This window comes from Pelodiscus sinensis, chromosome 8 (genome assembly GCF_052426305.1).
Source record: "Pelodiscus sinensis isolate ZL-2025 chromosome 8, ASM5242630v1, whole genome shotgun sequence".
NCBI lineage: Eukaryota > Metazoa > Chordata > Testudines > Trionychidae > Pelodiscus > Pelodiscus sinensis.
Window position 1 is genome coordinate 45,575,027 of NC_143059.1, and position 17,247 is coordinate 45,592,273.

Genomic DNA, 17,247 nt, shown 5'->3' on the forward strand with positions numbered 1-17,247 from the left:
TACAGAGGGTCAATCTTTTCTGTAGAGTAGACATGTCCTGAGAGGAACCATGATAATGGCTTTCAAGGACCTAAAAGGTTGTTACAAGGAGGCGATGGAAAAAATGTCCTCCTTAACCTCTGATAAGACAAACAATGGGCTTAAAATGCTGTCTGGGTGGGTAAGCACTGGAATACATTGCATAGAGAGATTGTGGAATCCCAATTGTTGGAGATTTTTAAGAGCAGGTTAGACAAACACCTTTCAGGGGTGATTTAGATGCTGCTTGGTCCTGCCATGAGTGCAGGGGGACTGGACTTGAAGACCTCTCAAGCTTCCTCCCACTTCTATTATTCTATGATTTCATTATTCTCATTATGTAATCTATCAGGATAGACTATGTTGAAGAATAGTCCCATTTACCAGCAGCTGCTGACTTTCTCAAAGTTTCTCCATATTATCATGAAAACCAAGAATAAGGTACAAGGGTTCCCTTCCCTGTGGCCATGAGGTATTTAGGTGTCATTTACCATTGATGGGAATAGTAATCATGTAGTCAAATTCCCTCCATACAATGCTTTCAAACTGCACCTCTGAAAATCTAAGAAATCTTGTAATCCAATTATAATTGGTATTGTCTGTATTTACCAGAAATTGCCCTTGTGCTAAAGGAAAACTAAACGTTTGCATGAGCCAAATACAGGAAGTTTTGATTCTGTGAATCACACTCAAGGGGACATAACCACTTGCTGAGAAAGAGGCTGAATTTGTGGTCCAATATTTTCTGGTTCTCCAAAACATTTTGATTTGTTCTCTCAACAGAAATATAGTCAAGATAGCAGCATTTGAACCTGAATTTACTCTGATATACAACACATCCTGTGGAATACTCACACAGAATTCCTTTGCTGTTGCCTTCACAGTGAAAGGGGAAGACAGTCAAAATGGGCTTAGGACCCTATGTGCACTGCTTCCTTGGGTATGTTCCAACTGTAGCACAGTGAGCAAGATGCTACTTGAGGGTGTTCCCAGGGCCATGGCAGTGTGTTCCTCCTGCTGACTGGCTATTGTAAAAGAGAGTGTTTCAGGCCTGATTCACCCCACGCCACTTCTCATGTAAAGTCTGGGCAGACACACCTTGTACTTTCAGTGAATTATTCCCCCGCCCCATCCAACAGAGCAAGGACATTTTGTTTCCTGGGAACTCACCTTAGATCAATCTCATCCCCCAGGAGTTTGTATTTTGGACTTTGAATTCACCCAGTGAGCATTAGGACTCTCTTGAGGATTTATCTCTTGCTCATTCATTCTAGGTTAAGGGATGACTTTCACTTAATCAAAGACCTGGGCATGATGCCATACCATAAGACATACTTTCCAAATCAGTAACTTCTTCCTTGAGAGCTTTCATTTTGTAATGCATATCTTTGATCTGCTGGGAGAGCCCTGTACTGTATCCAATCTGTTATGCAGTAAGCCTACACTTACTTGACACCTTCTGGGGGGCTTAGTCTTTTAAGTTTCTGGAAATTATTGGAATACTCACCAGACGGAAAGGGATTCTGCTCATCCTCAGAATAATGGGGCTTTAACAATGACATTGTGAATCACTTGGCTTAGATTGTTGGGGCTGTGAGGAAAGAATAAGACTTGAGAGGAATTCAATCTTCCAACTGATTAAAACCAACCATGAAAAAGTATGTAAATGATAAACTAGGAAAGCTAAATGCCTGCTAGCATCCATAATATACCCCACATACACGTCCCACTATCTTTCCTTTCTTACCCTCACTCTCTAAAAATATTTTAATGTCATTAATTTATTTTCCAAAGATCAGTCTAGCCATTCATATAAATGTTCACTTATTAAATAAATAAACCAATTAGGAAGAAAATCCCATAGCAATTTCTCTCTGTTACAAATTCATCGGTAACTCAGTTCACTGGTTAAAATACGGAATCTAAATCATGTAGCACATGTACACCTGAAAAAATAAATGTGATCCTTGTCCCTTAAAGGAAAACTATTGGGAAACCCCACTACTTCTGAAACAGGAATATACTGTTTAGAGTCTCTCTTTTAAAAATCACACGCTTTTAACGCTTTTATTAAAGAGGTATAAATAGAATAAAACCAATAAAGATTCCACGAGCAGTAACAGTTAATTCGAACTAACGGGTTTATCTTGGGATCCCGCTTCTCTGCCGTGTGTAGACGTGGGCAGTTACTTTGGGCTAGTCAGTTTCCAAAATGGCAACCGGCTGGGATTATGCTAATCAAGCGTGGGCTATTTAAATCCCGAGCTTCATTAGCAATTTCAGTCACCCTCATTAGCCTCCCTAGTTCGAACTAAGGGGCTAGTGTAGATGTACCGTAAGAGATAGATTTTAAGTGATGGACAAAATGTCAGAGTGTGTATTACCAAAAGCAAATAAAATATAAGCATGCAGTCAAAACACTCAATTCTATTAGACTGGACAACATTTCGATTAAGCAGTTTCTCTTACCCAGCTGGTTATTGCGGTTCATAGTGTACAGGTTTCACCCTTGAAACCTGGGCCTGTCCCTTCTGTCTAGGAGTCTCTGTTGGAAATTCTTTGTCCCTCACAGCATAGGTGAAGGCAGGAGAAATGCCAAGTCCATGTGCTTGGAGAATACAAATCCAGGCATGTCTGAGGGCATTGCTGAGTCCCCAGACAAGGCTGAGCAATTCTGTTTGTATGGTTTCCTGCAGATGAGTCATTGATTTGTAGCTCCCTTGCTGCTAGACAATGACTATTGGTGGTTGTTTGACACCCTATCTCAGTGTTGGTTACTCTCCATGCTTTGTCTCAGGGCTGCTTTCCCAATTACAGCATGTTTTAGCGACAACCATACAACACAATCTCATAACTTAATCTACACCAGATAGCCAAAACCATGGGTTTCTGCAATGCATAACCTTTACCCTGATACCTTACATGGCATGCTTTATATGCAAGATCACCTCTCTACATAAATGAGGGATATGTGGGTTACAGAGCATGCCCACAAGGTACAGAGTGTCATTGTATGAACTTGACATAAAGAGAGGTTCAGAGAGAGGCTTCTCAAAGGCTCTGTGATTCCTGAGTTGTAGCGCTGAGTTCACAGCTCTGATGGCAGTAGTTGTTTGAGCATGCAGAGTCGGGCAGAACTTTTAATGTGGAAAAATATCCATGAGGCAAACAACTCACAAGATCTATAACTAAAAAACAACTATAAAAAGGCTCTCAATCCTAAAGTCCTTATTCACTTTTTTTACCTTATTCATGGGGCTTGTCTACACTTGAAATGCTACAGCAACACAACTACAGCACTGCTGCAGCTGTTCAGCATGGATATTACATATGCCAATAGAAGTTCTCCTGTCTGCAGTGTATGTTGCTCAGACCTCTGGATCTTCACAACCTGAGCAACATAGCACACTCAATTTAATTTTCTAGTGTAGACTAGTTCTTACTGGGGCAAAACTGATAGATTTCAATTGAAGTTGTGCCTTAGGAAGTACTGAATGAGGAATTGAGATTGCATGTGTAGGTGAGTTAGTATTATGGGAGCAGATTCTCAGCTGGTGTAAATTGGCTATCTCCACTGACGTCAGTGCAAGTCACCAGACTTCTGCAGAGCACTAAAGTTAATTGAGCTATACCTTCTTAATTAAAGAGGTAACCAATTGTGTTTTGAAAAGGTAGATAATTTGGTCTAGAGAAAAGAAACAAAGAACTCCAGCTGACAGTTGTTGTTAGTTGGTGGCCTGGAAGGTAATGCTCATAGGTCAAGAGCGATAAACCTATGAGCAGAGTTGGTGGTGAGGAAATCCTCAATTCCATCTTTTTATGGTTGTCAGTTATCCTGTTACAACAAACAGGGATCGCAAAGCACCTTCTTCATATTCTTCTCTATGTACTAGCTGGGAAGGGACTGTGTGTCACAGTGAAGTTTTTGCAGCTACCAAAATGGCAGTAAATACCCTGTCCTCCTATGACATAACTGTGTATGTAGAACGCTGCTCATACCACCCAGACGTAAGACTCAGATCTTTCATGTTTTACTTTATCCTTGAGCAGTGCCATTGGCTGTCTAAACAAAAAAGAAGCATAAGGCCAAGTACTGCTGTTGCTGTGTAGAAGACTGATGATATGAATTAGCAAGAGTTTGCCGTGGCAACAAAGGCTGGACTGGTCGATCACATTCTCAATTAACTGAGTAGTGTTCAAATAATAAGAAGAATGAGGTGTTTGGCTTCTTTGTTTACTTGCTGTTCAACTCAGCTTGCTTCTGATGTTTTTGAAAATTAAAACAAAAAGAGAAAGAGAAAAAAATGAACTGATTTGTGGAAGTTACATAGCAAATAGCCTGTTCTCTGTCATAAGGTCCCATATATTCATATGCTTTATTTCATAGGTACAGCACAGTTAAGTCACCAAGGAGAGCTTAATTGTTAGAGTGCTGGATAACATTGTTTTGCCATTTTAAAACTCACTTTGAAGAAATACTTTGCAGGCAAATTGAGGACACAATTCCACAAGATTTTGAGTTTACCTGGGGAATGAGGCATGTCGGCACCTCCTAAGACCAGGCCTTAAATGTTCCCCTTCTCTTGGATACTTGAATGACATAAAATGTAACACAATGTAATGGACTTACATGTAGACATTTACATGGGTTGCAAGGCTGCCTATAACTGCAGTCCATTTGAATCTCTCAGTAAAATAATAAAATAAGGTTTGAACCTTTATTTTTTCAAATCAGGACATTTGCAAACAATTGGCATTTTTGCTGCATAAATCTAATTCAGCGATCAGGTGACTTATGTGGCTTTGCACTGAGAACACTTTGTACTTCATGTGCGCCAAGGGAACTCTAGCTTGCCTTGAATTATCTTCAGCAATTGCCTCGCCTAACAGTTGTTCCAGTCTTGTACTCTTCACTTTTAATCAGTAATCTCCTAGTTGCATTTTTTATGTTGTAGTTTTTTTCTCATACCCTGTGCATAGAGAAAAAGGAAAATGATGTGATGAGAACACACATCTGGACGTAGTTTTAAAAATGTCCTCAACCCCGCCTACACATTCAGGCCTCCAATTCTGGATACTCATGTTTTCTGACACATCTAACCTCAGCTCTCTATGTGAAATTAGCATGGGTGTATGCACACTAATTTCGCTACTCTGAACATTTTGATACCCTAATATGTGCATATCCAAAGTCATCCACTTTGGACATTCAGATTCAAAGGCCTTTTTGATGATCTGCCTTGAAAAAGTTTTGCTTTCTAAAGTCACTTATCCTGTGCAAAGTTAATGAGCAGCCAGGCTGAACACTTTCTAATGCCTAAACCCAAACAGCATCTTGGGTGGCCTGAAGATAATATTTACCAACATTCACACTGCAGACAAATAGCTTTATTTGAGCATGAGGGATGGAAACAGTCTTAGGTTTTGTTTATACTGCAGACAATATATCTATAAGGTATGTCTAAATTACACCTCTCTGTCTGCAGAGGGATGTAAATTAGACACATCGAAAGTGCAAATGAAGCCAGGATTTAAATATCCCACGCTTCGTTTGCACAATTGCAGCTGCCGCTTTTTTTCAAAATTGGGCTTTTCGAAAAAAATGGCAGTTCAGACAGGGCATTTTTGACAGAAATGACTGTTTCAAAAGAGGAGTATAGGATCTTTCAAAATGGGGCATTTCTGTCGAAAATGCTCCGTCTAAACTGCCGGGTTTATTCGAAAAGCCCGGTTTCGAAAAAAAGCGGCGGCTGCCATCATGCAAATGAAGCATGGGATATTTAAATCCCAGCTTCATTAACACTTTCGATGTATTTAATTTATATCCCTCTTCCGACAGAGGGGTGTGGTTTAGACGTACCCTCTAGGTTAACTTAAATTTTAGGTGCAGACCAGGCCTTACTCTGGCTTTTCATGAGTCTTCCCTCTTTCAATACACAAGAACAAACACCAGTGCTGCCAGTCTGCTGAGATTTGTACAACTGGATCAGTCTATGTCAGCCCTAATGCTAATTAACAAAATTGCATTTTCTTAAGCATATGCCTTTCAAAACCAGTTTCACTTCCTCATACTACCCTCCTGGGAACCAGGAGGGATGGATTCTATCTATCTATAGTACTTTTAAGATGCTAATCCAGGAGGATCTAAGTACAGACATGTCAAAATCAGGTAGCCATCTTTGTTGACAAAGCAATAATGTTCCCTGCCAGAATTAAGTTCAAGGCCAAACACCAAGGCTATTTTTCCTTGAGGCTTTTTCCCCTTTAAAATGTTCATTATTGCAGCAGGGCTAAATGATAGTTGGTAATGGAAACTCCTGTTTCAGGTCTATACTAGTGCTTCCATGGGTACAGAAAAACTCATTGGAAATAAGAAGTAAAAAATAATTGCTAGTGTAAGCAATTTCCCTCTCAACTATCAGCCAGTATAGAGCTTCGATAGTACGGTAAGACACAGAGGACAAAAATAGTCATAGTGCAGTTTAGCATTAGTCTCCTGAGGGGTACAGTTTAAATGGTTTTACTCAGATACCTCAAGGAAGTCTTGTGCCTGCTTACAGGTTTTGATTCAACATATGCAAACCCAGAGTTGTTTGCTGAGGTTTTGAGAATACACAAGGAAGGTTGGATTACACCAAACTGGCTGTGGTGTTTCTGTGACCCCTCAGTGTGCCTGTATACTCACAGAAAAGCATGTGAATAAGGGTGGGTTGTTTTTTGTGAATAGCTTCATTGTCATATGCATAAAGGTCAGCAGAATTGTGCCTCTACTAGGAATGGGTGTCAATATGAGTTGGACCTCCCTGGTCTGTCACCCGAGCGACCTGACTGGTCCTGAATGATGGATTTTGCTGGACCACAGGAGGTCATTTCTGGCCTCCCAGCCTGGTTCCTCCTGGCATGGCCACTGGCCTCTTCAACGGCTCCCCCCCGCCACAGGTCCTGCTGCCCCACAAGCAATCTGCTCTGATGCCAGGCCCCTGGTCCCTCCAGCCCTGCTACAGCAGCCTGTGGTCCTGCCAAAGGAGCTCCCAATCCTACCACAGTTGACTGCTACCCCACTGCCTAGGCTCCCTGCCCCACCAGCTCTGCCACAGCTTACTCAGGGCTCCTGGTTCTGCCATACCTGCTGCAGCAGCCCGTGGCTCCATTGCTGGGGCTTCTAGTCAATCGCAGCTGGCTGCTGCTGCTCTACTGCTGGAGTTCCTGGCTACACCAGGGCAGACCTGCCCATCGGAGCTTGCTGGTGCTCTGCACACCCTGTTGCTGGCTCAGCCAGTCCCCCTGCAGCCAGCCCATCTGGGTTCCCAGCCCCCCGTAAAGCTCCTGCCTCTAGCCCTCCACTGGGATTCTCTAGTCCAGCAAATTCCATGGTCCAGTTGCCGGACCAGGGAGTCTCAGTTTAGAGAGTTTTAACCTGTACTGTAAACCTCTAGGATTCAGATGTTATGTTCCTTCTCTAAGTTACCTCCAAACCTTTTGCATCTGCTAAAGTCATGTAAGATGTCTTCCTCCTTCTCAGATGTCTAGCGGTGCCAGGCAGGATGTGAACACTGTGAGAATCAGTCTTTCTTGAAATAATTTGCCATTTCTGATGATTGAACCTAGATAGTGAGAGACACATGAGAATGGGAAAAAGGGATAAAAGCTATATTATAACCCCTTTAGACCTCAGGATAATTTTGGGTTTCAATTTGGGTGGCAGCTCCTGTTTGACCCTTTTCAAAATCAAAATACCACTCAGAGATTAAAAACAAACAGAACAGATCCTCAATAGGTAGTGTGCATGTGTTATAGAGACATTTCAACAAGGAAATCCTCTTTACTCTGTGGTGCAGGAAACAGCCCTCTGCAGAATAAGCAAGGCAATGAATACAGACAGAGAATATTTCGCAACAGGAATATTTTTTCTTTCCTCCTAAGGCTCATGAGCCTGGCACAGTGGGAGATACCCAGGGCTGAAATGAAACACTTACTAGCACAATTCATCCTGCGTGGAGTAGAATTATAAAGAGTTGTTCTGCCTTAATGCATTAGCTGAGTAATGAGTTTTACTGAAGCATTAACAACTTGCTGGATAATCACAATTCTGACCACATCATTGTCGACTTCACACATTTGGGCCCGGAGGAAAAAGCTCAGTGCTTCAGAGGTTCAGCTACAGATGTTGCCATTAATAATATGGATTGTTCTCTCTGGAGATTTTTCTTTTTCTGATTCTGTGTGATGTGTTTGCATAACTGGAGATATGGCATTGTTTTTTGTTACTGAAATTATTAGCTATTTTCTTTTAGAAAGGAGCCCTCTGTAAATCATGAGATGTGGCTAATAGGCATGGCAGCAATAAGCTTATCAATGCTATAGTTCTGCACAATTGCCTTTATCTTTGTGCTATCTGCAGAACAGTTGCAGCCATGTCAATCCTAGTATGTTAGAGGCAAGGTGGGTGAGGTAATATATTTTATTGGAACCAGCTGCTGACTTTCCCATGTTCATCACCACTGCCTTGAAAACACATACTCAATGTCATGTTTACCCTGTGTTGTAAAATGTTGTCCCTCCCAGCTGATTCTGAAGACTGAAAGGCCTTTTCTTCCAGGCAGTTTCTGCATCTACTTAGTAAATATTAACATGAACAAGCCAATGATTTACAAAAGAAGGCTGTGAGACTCCTTCACAGTGTAAGAATTTAGGGGCTGACATATGGAACAGAAAACTGTTTCATCTAGGCCCAGATTCAGATTCTATAATGGCGTAAATCAGATGCTATTCAATTGAAGTCAATGGACTTATATCAGTATTAAATCAATGAAAGCAATATTGGAATTTGACCCCTTGTTTGATATTTTTATTTGACAATGGCCAATGCCAGATGTCTTAAAAAGAAGTTGTGAAATCCTCACAAAACACCTAACACTGAATTATTATGCATAGAAGAAATTTCTTCCTGACCATTCTGGGGAATCAGCATGTGCCCTGACACATGAGTGTTAGTAGCAATGATCATTATTATTTTAGCTAGTATAACTGCAGATGCCATTCATTTCCTCTAAATGCTTAATCATTTTTTGTAACGTACTAAGCCAAGTGAAAGTCATTCAAACACAACCAAAACCCTCCATTTGTATTATTGAACCTCTCTCCTCCAGCATCCTTGGGACCTGACTGGTGCCAAACCAGAGAATTTGCCGAACCAGGGGAAGTCAATACTGTCTAGCAACATTACCAACACTTCTACTGCTTCCTGTACACTTAGGAGACATTTAGGGCTAAGTAACAGCACAGAACACTGAGAGTCAGGACTGGTGGCTATAAACAAACTTTATGAGACTTCAGGAAACTTGGCCACACCCATGATAAGTGGCCATCTGGTTAACTACAATCATGTCAGATCACGGATATTGACAGACCAGAGGGTGCTGGACAAGAGAGGTTCAACCAGTAGTCTGCTAGTAAGACTTAGAGAGGACAGCGGAAGGAGCATGGGTGGCAGGTTTGTATAATTTTTGGTGGTGCCACATTAGCTATGCCCCCTGGCCCCTGTTAGCCACACCCCCTGACCTGCTCCCCCTCCCCCCGTTAGCCATGCCTCTAGAGGTAACACTCTCGGGGCAAGATGGACACATGACCAAGAATAAAAGTGTCATGTCACCCCTCTCAAAGGGCTTTTCCGCCCCCCTCCTGCCCCCACCAAAGCCCCCTCATGCAACTATCCCGCAGTTGCATTAACCCAATGTGTGTGACATTAACTCGGGGGCAGAGAGGCTGGGGGAAGTGTTCCCTCTAAGGCTATGTCTACACTTGTGGCTTCTTGCACAAGTACAGCCGTTCTTGCGCAAGTGCAGCTGTTCTTGCGCAAGAACCCACAGAGCATCCACACTGCCCACCTGCTCTTGTGCAAGGATATTTACAGTATGGCGCAGTAAAAGAGGGTCTTGCACAAGAGCTACGCTCTTTTCTAACAGGTGTAAGCTCTCTTGTGCAAGAGGGCAGTGTGGATGCTCGGCAGGGATTTCTTGCGCAAGAAACCCCTTTGGCTAAAATGGCCATCGGAGCTTTCTTGGGCAACAGAGCATCCACACTGCCATGGATGCTCTTGTGGAAAAGCACACTCGCACATGACAGTGTGGACATGTTCTTGCACAAGACTTCTTGCACAAGAACCCTTGCGCAAGAAACCGCTAGTGTAGACATAGCCTAAGAGTTTCCTCCCATGAGCAGAATGACTTGTGTTGTGCACCAGTACTGTGGCTTGTTTGGATGTGCCACTGTGGCACCCAAGTTATTAATAAATATTTTTAAACCTTTACCTTCTCTCTGCTGCCATGTGTCCTCCCCTTGTTCCATCAGCTCCCCTGGTGCCTGCTGCCCCCCAGCTCCTCACCCTCCTCTGCTGTCCTGACTCCTGCCCTTCTCACTGCCCTCAGCCCTCCTGCAACCTGCCCCCCTCCACCAGCCCTCTCCTCCAGTAGCTCCACTCTGATCATGTGAGCTACCCCTCCTCATCCCCTCTTCTAACACCTCCCTCTTCACACCTGCCCTGCCTCTCTCCTCTGGTGCTGGTCCCTCCAGTGCAGGTATCTGCCCTTCTGCTTCACCCCCCCTGGAATCCTCTGGCACCTGCACCTTCCCTTACTCCTGCACCCTCCTGGAGCCTCTCCCTTCCCTCACTGCCCCTGCCCCCTTTGCTCTCTTTTTCCCTGATGCCCACCCCCCTCACCATCCTCTGCCCCTGTTCCCCTCATGCCCCGTGCCCTCACATGTGCTGGCCTTCCTCATGCTCACCCCTTCTTTCAAGCCTTCTCCTAGCACCTCCTCCTCCAGCCCCCAATGCCCTTACCCTCTCCCCTCCCCGCATCACCCGGTCCCCCTCCCACTGACAGCTCCCCTTCTGCCCTTTTCCTCATTGTCTGCACTTGGCCCCCTGTCATTTGTCTCTCCTGTACCCTGTCCCTTTGGTGCCTTCCCCTTTCTTCCCCCTCTCCTCTCCCCCTCCGCACAAGCCCCTTTCTCTCCCAGCCCTTCCCCTAGTTTTCTCCCTCCCCTTCTGCACAAGCCCCTTTCTCTTTCACCCCTTCCCCTTCCTTCCCCCTGCCCCTCCACACAAGCCCCTTCCTCTCCCAGCCCTTCCCCTTCCGCTACCTTCTGCCTTCCACTTTGCAGGGCTGGAGTCTGCACTCCATCCCCAGCCTCCGAAACCGCAACTCAGCCACGCGGCGCAGTGCAATGCAGCACCCAGCAGTTTTAAAATCCCAGGCCGTGATGTTACTTCATGCCCGGGCATCTCCATGCCCACCTGTTTGAACACGCTTTAAAGTAGGAATAAGAGATCCTCTGGAAAAGGGCTTTTTTCCGGAGGATCGGGGCCAGTGTAGACGCTCTTTTCTGGCTTTTCTAAAAGCCAGAAAAAAGCGGCGGACATTTTTATTTAAATGCCGCGGGGGATATTTAAATCCCCCGCGGATTTCCCTATTACGACCTGTGAAATTAACATGCCCCTTTCGCAAAAGGGGCCAGTGTAGACGTAGCCCGTGAGTACGTACTACCCTGAGAAGGGGGGAGGAAGGAAGTAGCCCAGGGCAGGGCGGTGAAACAGCCCGTGGGCTGACGCGTTTAGGGGCACAACCCCATCAGCTGGACCAAGACTGGTGCACAGTCTCAGTCCTTAGGGCCCTGGGCTGGGGCCCTAGAGTGAGGGCAGGCCCGGGCCCCTCTTCCTTCCCCCACCTGAGGAGAAGGGAAATACAGCAAAAACCCCAATGTGAAGGGCAAGATCACCCAATTTGACGAAAAGCTGTCCAGCCCCCCGGACCAGGCTGGGGGTGCCCAGTCACATGAACATTCCAAAAAGTGTCAATTCAAAAAGTGATCTTGTACTTTTAAATGTTGCAGCCCAATGATATAGCCCCTACTGGTGTGCACTAAAGGTTCCCTAGTATACTTTAACAAAATGTAGTTTGAAACAGTATTATGTGTATATATAAAAAGAAAGCCCTGAAGCATCCAGATATTTATATAGAATTGAAAAATTGCTAAAAAAACACTCAAACAAACACTGCTCCCCTTCTCCTGCAGACTTTAAAGCTCTGATTTAGAGATAGCAGCATGGGGTTGCAGGGCACTCTCCAAATGTGGGGCCAGGAGCTCACTGGCTGCCGGCCCACCTCCGGGGACTATGAAATAGTCATGTAACCACTAAAATTTGATGTTATTACACAACTATTCAATTACACACTCTGTAATATCCCTAATGTTGACTCTACATTGTTTAAAAGCTTAGCAATTGATTTCACTCTGATGGTGAAAAACATCTGTCAGGGCTGTTCCCCACTTTGGCACTCCAACAGCAGAAGATGGGGGCCTGCAAAAAGCTAAAACAAAAAACCATCTTTGCTGCTATAGGCACTGGTTACAAAAAAAAAAAAAAAACTCCCCCCTGAATAACAAAACACAGATTTTTTGGGAATCACTGTCACCATCAAGTGATTTTTATCCCTAAAAACCAGGGATAAACACTTGAACTCACCTCCCAGGGTTATTTCAAACTGTTTTGCCCTAAAAGAGCTTGGAAAAAGGAGAGAGAAAAACAAGCTGCGGTCTCTAGTACCTGATCTCTCAGTCTGAAGCAGACAGACAGACCTCCTGTACCTTCCAGGACACAAGAATCAAATCATCCACTTAAAAAAAGTGATTTTTATTACAAAACAAAAGATAAACTTGATAAAGTATACTTGGTTGCTAGATGTTACAGAACAACTAAGGAAAATAAATTAAAACACAGAAAAGTCTCTGGGCACAATGCAAGATGGTAAATGGGGAGGGGAGGCATAGTTTCATACAGAGCAGTTCAAATTAAACCACAAAATAGAGAAAAAATACCCTGAATGCGACTAGATTCACTTTCCCCCTTTACTAACTTCCAATCTTCTCTTTATTCAGTACATTTTCATGCCCTGAATTCCTTTGAGGCATGGTAGTCCTGCCTGGGTTTAAATCATTCTGTCTCTCTCAACTCCTGATTTAACTTTTCCACACAAAGAAAGCAGGCAAGAAATCTTATAAATTCAAATTTCATCCCTGTATCTTGATTGGTTCTCCCACTCCCCAGCCAACACCTTTGATAGCTACATGAATTTAACCGATTAGTCACCAGGTGCTGATCAGCACTCCTCCTGTCCATTACAGCATCCAATAACCCACTTGAAATGGCCCCTTGAGAATTCTTCTTGCATAGATGGTGTAGACCTGCTATTATGGCTCTTATTCCTTCCCCCTTCTGGTCTGTACAGGGGCATGATGAGCAAAAAGGGACACTGGTTGGGCCATTTCTATGTCCCAGTGATCCCCAGCTGTTGGAATGACCAGCCAGGGCAGTGAGCTGCTAGCGCAAGATTTACATCATACTGCAGACTTGCCTGGCACCTGGCAGCCCAAAGATTGGAATGTAGCCAGGATGGCTCTGCATCCCTCTCCTCCAGAGCTATAAAAAGAAGGAACTGGGATTTGGTGATTGGAAAAACTATTATTCTGCTTCAGAAAGAACAAAACTGATTTAGAGCCAACCATGAGATTACAAATCCAGATCTGACAAAAGCATAACTGAAAAATCCCTGTTCGAATGAAGTCAGTAAGATAAGGTTTGTTCTGGTTACAATGCAATTGTAACCAGTTTTGTTGGTAGAATATTCAGGGATTTTTTTTGCTCTAACTTTCTTGTTTCCCTAGTTGGGGAGTGAGGCAATTTAAGAAGAAAAGCAAAATCAGACATTCTTGCCATATTATTTACTCCGGAGACCAGATGAGCTCATTTAGGAAAAAAAAACTTTAAACAACTTGCCATACCAGTTAAAAACTAGCTGGGTGGGGAGAAGTCAGGCCTCTGCTTGTTCAAAGCTAGATTCCACGCTGGGGACACATCAGCATAATCGTAGTGCACTGTTTTCTGCTGATAACTTCAGCATTGCTGTTTGAACAACTCAGAGCCAAGCTGATAAATGCTGGGAAATGTGAAGCTGTGACAAGGCGCAGAGGGCTTACCCTCGATCCAGCAGACACTCGTGGGGTAATGAGCAGGGCACAACAGGTCAACGTAGAGGTAATGATCTGATTTAAAAGGGCTCTGAACATTTGTAACCCCCATTGACTCCAGTATGAACTCCAGGCGCCCAGCATCAAAAAAATCAGATAGTGAAAAATACTCTTTAAAAGCAGGCCACTAGTAGGCAAGTGGGAAAGGCAAGGTAGGGAGCTAGGGGGCCTCAAGGAAGGCAGCCAGGATAAGCTATGAAGGATCAGGCCTGCTGACTGCGGAGGAAGGTGAACAAAGGGTGCAATTGTCCTGGGGCTGTCAATTCAAAGGGGCCTGGGGCTCCCAACCATTGCCACTTCCTACTGTGGCAGCGGCAGAACAGTAGCAGCAGCAGTCAGAGCCCTGGGCTCTTTAAATCACCGCCAGAGTGCCATGCTGCTCTGAGGGCTGACTGCCCTAGTCCTGCCCCTTTTGCCTAAGGCCCCGCCCCTTCTGGGCTCCACTCCACCTTGCCAAGGGGACCACAGAGGCTCCCCTGTAAGAGTTTGATGTTTTTGTTACAGCCCAGCCCAGCTGATACAGAGGCAGCAAGTGAGGCAGGGAGTAGGAGGGGATGGGGGGATGTGTATAGTCAACAGGGTTAACGGATAAGCCTAAGCTTTTTGGTTAATCATGAATTTGTCTACACATTGACATCCCTAGTCAGCATGGTAGAAGGCTTTCTGTTACAGATGTTCCTAGGTCATTCCAAGGAAAAAACGAAAAGCACCATGAGCACCAAATAGAGAGGGAAGATCTTAAAGATGGAAATGCTACAGTTAGTCACCTGGAGATAGCTCAGGTGTACAGATTTCAGGCTATTCCTAGGCACCTGGGGAACAAAGGGGACAGACATCATTCATTTCCAGTGTTCAAAACTGAATGTTCTCCACAAAATTTTACAACTTGTGAATCTGCAGAAGAGCACACTTGCACCATCTCTATCAGTAAGCACACTGTCTTTCATTTAATAATAGTGAACTCCCAATCCCCAAGTCATGGTATTATATTTGCCACATGTAACAGAGGTGAGATTTAACAGTTCTCACAGATCAAGATGATTTGTGGAAGTGAAAGCATTTGTTGGGGGGTTTTTTGGAGGGGAGGCAAATGAAAATCAAGAAATGTAAGTTGCCTCTGATCAACATTAAAGGACATTTTCTTCGAAACTTTCTAAACAATAAATACGAGTACAGGTTGGACCTCATTGGTCTGGCACCCTAGGGGCCTGACTAGTCCCTAACAAGAGGGCGTGCTGACCAGGGAAGTCTCTCTGCACCTGACCCAGGCTGCCACCGGGTTAGGGCTCCAGTCTGCCTCAGCTGCTGTCCCAGCCCTCTGGGGCATTCTAGATGCCACCCACCCTGCTGCTGCCAGGGCCGGAGTACCACGGCCAGAACTCAGCACCTGGGGCAATGGTCCTCAGCCACCTGGCTCCATGGCTAGGGCCAGAGCTCCGCTGCTGAGGCCAGAACTCCCTGCTGTACCGCCCATTCCCCCTCCCCGCCACACACACAGGGTCTTCCCCACTGAGTCGCCAGTGTCTCCTCTGGTGCATCTGCCCCACTGCCAGACCTCTTTGTTCCTGGGCTCCCTATGCATGTGTGTTTACCAGAAAGTTCTAGAATCAGAACACTTCAGTAATCTACTATGGTGATCTCCAAGGCATGGAATACATATACCTGTCATCCATAAATCAATGTGTGAGCATTATGATGGTGTTCATAGGATAATCTTAGACAGCAAGAGGAAGGTTCAAATATAAAATGATCATCTTTCTTGAACTTGAACACAGGGCTCACATTTTCACCTTCCGCAGTTTCAGAATCCCCTCTGAAGTGACTAGATTATTTCAGACACTGGCATTACGGGAACCCTAGAAATATCAGTGACAGACAAAGAGGTATCTCAGTGAACTGTCAGAGGTTTAGCTCAAAGAGCATCCCAGCTTTGCTCTCCTATTCCATGTTTGCACCTTTTGGGTCTTCAGAGGTGGGCTGGAAGTTTCAGAGGAACAGTTTTCCTTGTAACATTTTCAGGAGAGCTGACAGCCTTGGCATGCCCTTGAGCAAGCAGAGGGAGGACCAGCTCCGTGCTCCTGAAAGGGGCGGGACCTCAGATGGAAGGGGCAGGACTAGGGGCAGCCAGCCTTCCTGGCTGGCCAGAGGTAGCACTCCTCCCTCCAGCCCTAAAAACCCTACAGAGTATGCGGTACAGGGCTCTGTCAGCAATTTAAAGGGTCCAGGGCTCTAGTCACCACTGCTGCCACAGTAACAGCAGCAATGGCAGGGAACCCTAGGCCTCTTTGAATCACCAGGCCCCGGGGCAACTGCCTCCTTTACATACACATATACCCCTGTTGGTACGCATGAACATTTTGGCTCACTCTCTTCTATTTTTGGCTGTCACCAAGTAATTGAAGTATGTTTGGAAATGAAAATAACTGAAGGAAGAGTTAACTGAACTATTTTAATCTCAAGAAAGTTTCAGTTTTGTGCCAAACTTTGAATCAGCGAGTGTTTCAGCCGAACAGGCTTGTTCTTCCCTGTTTGTTTCACCCAAAGGAGATTATTTCAGTCACCAGACTTGTACACAGAAGGAGTTCAGATTCCTAAGTACAGTAAAACTCCATTGGTCCGGCATCTGACGGTCCGGCACTCCTGATGGTCTGACACCATCAGGAACCCAGAAGTGCTCCGGGCAGCCAGACCATTGGAGCTACTCTGCCCCCGGCTTCCCCGATTCAGCCGCTGCTGAAACTGACCAGCGGCTGAATCAGGGAAGCCGGGAGCAGAGCAGCTGGAGTGCTGCTGGTAGGTCCCGTAGCGCTGCCCCTCGGGGCTGTGGGACCAACCCAACAGCACCCCAGCTGTCCCTGATACAGATGCCGCTGAAACTGACCAGCAGCTGACACCAGGAAGCCCGAGGCAGAGCTGCTCTGCCCCAGGCTTCCCGGAGTCAGCCGCTGGTCAGTTTCAGCAGCGGCTGACTTGGGGACACCTGGGGCAGAGCAGCTGGGGTGCTGCTGGGTTAGTCCGGTAGCACTGCCCCTGCAGCACCCCAGCTGCTCTGTCCCGATTCAGCTGCTGCTGAAACTGACCAGCAGCGGCTGAATCGGGGACACCTGGGGCAGAGCCGGACTATCGGAAGGGGGGGCTATG

At 45.2% G+C, this 17,247-nt stretch overlaps 1 long non-coding RNA gene across 1 annotated transcript; it reads right to left on the reverse strand.

Moving 5' to 3' along the window:
• Positions 1 to 424: 424 nt before the first annotated feature.
• LOC112543642 (uncharacterized) lies at positions 425 to 12,364 on the reverse strand. The gene is made up of 3 exons (XR_012905648.2): positions 11,161 to 12,364; positions 7,487 to 7,622; positions 425 to 4,988 (listed from the first exon to the last, which is right to left on the reverse strand). It is a non-coding gene; the product is annotated as an uncharacterized LOC112543642 (long non-coding RNA).
• Between the last annotated feature and the right edge of the window lie 4,883 nt (positions 12,365 to 17,247).